The sequence below is a fragment of the Eriocheir sinensis genome, chromosome 61 (genome assembly GCF_024679095.1).
Source record: "Eriocheir sinensis breed Jianghai 21 chromosome 61, ASM2467909v1, whole genome shotgun sequence".
In the NCBI taxonomy this organism is placed as follows: Eukaryota; Metazoa; Arthropoda; class Malacostraca; order Decapoda; family Varunidae; genus Eriocheir; species Eriocheir sinensis.
In genome coordinates this window covers 9305440-9309089 of record NC_066569.1, presented here as the reverse complement: position 1 = coordinate 9309089, position 3650 = coordinate 9305440, and the positions used below count along the sequence as shown (strand labels likewise).

At 40.9% G+C, this 3650-nt stretch overlaps 1 protein-coding gene and 1 long non-coding RNA gene across 17 annotated transcripts in view; one reads left to right on the top strand and one right to left on the bottom strand.

Annotated features, from left to right (window-relative positions):
- LOC126986379 (ankycorbin-like) overlaps positions 1-3403 on the top strand; it is a 12979-nt gene extending 9576 nt beyond the window's left edge. For 6 of the 10 annotated variants that reach the window (XM_050842452.1, XM_050842456.1, XM_050842454.1 and 3 more), the window contains 2 exons: positions 541-2494; positions 3295-3402. The gene's annotated coding sequence lies outside the window, so the exon portion shown is untranslated. Of the gene's footprint in view, positions 1-540; positions 2495-2781; positions 2887-3294 lie in introns of those variants that run through there. The other 4 variants (XM_050842455.1, XM_050842451.1, XM_050842449.1 and 1 more) reach the window with 3 other exon arrangements.
- LOC126986381 (uncharacterized) lies at positions 2517-3426 on the bottom strand. 7 transcript variants are annotated; one of them, XR_007739656.1, is made up of 3 exons: positions 3101-3426; positions 2930-2986; positions 2517-2872 (listed from the first exon to the last, which is right to left on the bottom strand). It is a non-coding gene; the product is annotated as an uncharacterized LOC126986381 (long non-coding RNA). The 7 variants fall into 7 exon arrangements; XR_007739651.1 differs by lacking the exon at positions 2930-2986 and adding an exon at positions 2987-3100 and having other exon boundaries at positions 3158-3426; XR_007739652.1 differs by lacking the exon at positions 2930-2986 and adding an exon at positions 2987-3100 and having other exon boundaries at positions 2517-2815; positions 3158-3426.
- Between the last annotated feature and the right edge of the window lie 224 nt (positions 3427-3650).

The window sequence follows — 3650 nt, the reverse complement described above, 5'->3', positions numbered from 1 at the left end:
TACAAGTATGAGACGATACAAGAGAAAATGTATGAAAAAGTCTATGGGACGATAAATATGAAAAAAATGTATTAGAATAGGTATAAAATTAAATTGTATAAGATGGATATGAAAAAAATGCATGAAACGGTACAAGTATGAGACGATACAAGTGAAAATGTATGAAAAAGTGTATGAGACGATAAATATGAAAAAAATGTATTAGAATAGGTATATAAAATTAAATTGTATAAGACGAATATGAAAAAAAATGCCTGAAACGGTGTAAGTATGAGACGATACAAGTGAAAATGTATGAAAAAGTGTATGAAACGATAAACATGAAAAAAATGTATTAGAATAGGTATAAAACTAAATTGTATAAGACAAATATGAAAAAAAAGTATGAGACGATGCGAAAACAAAATTATTCAACACGATGAGTCTGAAAAAATAAACTGAAACGATAAATATCAATCATTAGCTAGCCATACTTTTGATAGAGGCTGTGACGTGACATTTCGTACCTGCTTTTCCAGGATTGACAGTTTATTGTTGCAGGTATACAACAAAAGAGAAGGGAGGAACCTGCCAGGCGCCGCCGTCGACTTCAAGTGGACGGAAGATCCACACATCCCGCCTCCTCCAAGACTACAACGCCCCGCCGCTCATCTGGATCCTCATCGTCACTGCGCCGCGCACGAAGCAAAGAGAGGCTTATCTAGATTTATGACCCATACTCTCAAATATTTCAAAGCTTAAGTGGCTATTACACTGGGCAAATTTTCCGTGGATCTTCAGTCAAACCACGATTTCCGCTGGCGTGGTTCTCATATTTCCGTGGTTTTCTGGCGGGTCCACGAGCAAAGAGAGGCTTATCTAGATATATGGCCCATACTCTCAAATATTTCAAGGCTCAAGGGGCTATTGCACTGGGCAAATTTTCCGTGGATCTTCAGTCAAACCACGATTTCCGCTGGCGTGGTTCTCATATGTCCGTGGTTTTCTGGCGGGTCCACGATCTTCCAAAGCTACGGTAGATTTCACAGAAGGACGACGGTATTACTCACCATCATCATCAGCAGCAATAACAAGAAGCAAATGAGAACCTCGCTAGCGGAAATCGTGGTTTGACTGAAGATCCACGGAAAATTTGCCCAGTGTAATCGCCCCTTCAACATTTGGTAAGACTTTAACCTCTTGACTGTGGATTTCCTACAAGAAGACATCACCAAGCTACAGGAATGAAGCAAAAAAAGTGGCTGCTACAATTCAAGGGAAAATGTGTGATCATTGCGTAGATTTATTTGCTTATCCACCGTTCACAAGGCTTTTCCTGAGCTCACTTCTCTCCCAATGTGGATTTAGATTATGGTTTCGCATAGTTAGTATACCTATTGTTCTTCTTATTTTGTTGTTTATTTTTTATTATCATTATCATTATCATTATTATTATTATTATTATTATTATTATTATTATTATTATTATTATTATTGTTATTATTGTTCTTCTTTTTCTTCTTCTTCTTCTTATTATTATTATTATTACTGTATTATTATTACTATTACCATTATTATCATCATCATCATCATAACTGTTGTTCTTGTATCTACTATCTACCAATATGGAATAAACATAACAAGTCGTAACATTGTCAAGAAAATTCCAAGTTGCGTCACAGGTGAAGGTCAGAAAGGGTAGTCCGTCCCTCGGCCTCGGGAAGTCGTGGGCTGAGGCAAGGGGGCGGGGGCGGGACGGGCTGTCAGACACAATACCTTGGCCCATGTTATAATACCTCCATGCCTTGGCGAGACGACGGAAACGACAACCATTGAGCAGAGTTACCTGTGCCCGAGCTCAACCAACATTGCCAAATTGTCTTACTCAGTTTCTTATATTTACCGACTTCCGACCCAAAAACTGTCTCGTGGACCCCAATAAGGAGATTCACTTATAATTATCGTTAAAATAGTTGATTCCTTATGTTTCTTGGCAATAGTTAGGCGTCAGAAACCGGTAAATACTATGAGTATGACAATCTGGCAACGGTGGATTGAGGAAGTCTTGTCTGATGCACACAGTTGTTTGGTGCAAAGTAACCTGTGTGTGTGTGTGTGTGTGTGTGTGTGTGTGTGTGTGTAAAACCGAACGAAGGCAGGCTAAGTGCGCAGGTTTTCCTCCTCGTTGCGCAAGGGCCTATGAGACGGAGATGAGCACTAAGGCCACATGCAGGTATATCATATGCCCCAAACTTTACCTTTTTTGATAATTAGGATCAGTGGATGTACACGTTGCTGAGCTCTGTGTTCCAGTTCAGGGCATAATTTTTAAGTTATTGGCGTGTGTGGCCACAATATATAGTGATTGATTGATTGATAGTTTATTGTTACAAGTAAACAACAAAGGAGAAGGGAGGAGCATGCCATCCCAACCCCCAGGCAATACAGAGTGTGATTCTACAACTTTAAGGATACATGTGGAAGTAGCGTACCAAGAAACTAAAAAGATACAATGGTTGAACAGTACCTACCAGAGGGCAGAGTTTTGGACCTTTGGAAACTAAAAAGATACAATGGTTGAACAGTAGCAGAGGGCAGAGCTTTGGACCTTTGGAAACTAAAAAGATACAATGGTTGAACAGTACCAGAGGGCAGAGTTTTGGACCTTTGGAAACTAAAAAGATACAATGGTTGAACAGTACCAGAGGGCAGAGTTTTGGACCTTTGGAAACTAAAAAGATACAATGGTTGAACAGTACCAGAGGGCAGAGTTTTGGACCTTTGGAAACTAAAAAGATACAGTGGTTGAACAGTACCAGAGGGCAGAGTTTTGGACCTTTGGAAACTAAAAAGATACAGTGGTTGAACAGTACCAGAGGGCAGAGTTTTGGACCTTTGGAAACTAAAAAAATACAATGGTTGAATAGTAACAGAGGGCAGAGTTTTGGACCTTTGGAAACTAAAAAGATACAATGGTTGAATAGTACCAGGGGGCAGAGCTTTGGACCTTTGGAAACTAAAAAGATACAATGGCTGAACAGTACCAGAGGGCAGAGTTTTGGACCTTTGGAAACTAAAAAGATACAATGGTTGAACAGTACCAGGGGGCAGAGCTTTGGACCTTTGGAAACTAAAAAGATACAATGGTTGAATAGTACCAGGGGGCAGAGCTTTGGACCTTTGGAAACTAAAAAGATACAATGGTTGAACAGTACCAGAGGGCAGAGTTTTGGACCTTTGGAAACTAAAAAGATACAATGGTTGAACAGTACCAGAGGGCAGAGCTTTGGACCTTTGGAAACTAAAAAGATACAGTGGTTGAACAGTACCAGAGGGCAGAGTTTTGGACCTTTGGAAACTAAAAAGATACAGTGGTTGAACAGTACCAGAGGGCAGAGTTTTGGACCTTTGGAAACTAAAAAGATACAGTGGTTGAACAGTACCAGAGGGCAGAGTTTTGGACCTTTGCTGAGCCCTTGGCACGCCACCAACAGTTTCTCGGTGCCTGGTGAAGCACGTGGGCGGGGTGGAGGTGTAAACCAGGCGCCGGGCCGAGTCGAGAGAGATGTGCCAGGCGCCAGACCAGCACGACTCTAGCATAACAAAGATCTGAAACAACTAACAGATCTAAAATACCGTCATCACAAGCCCCAGGAGTGAGTCTTGTGGCG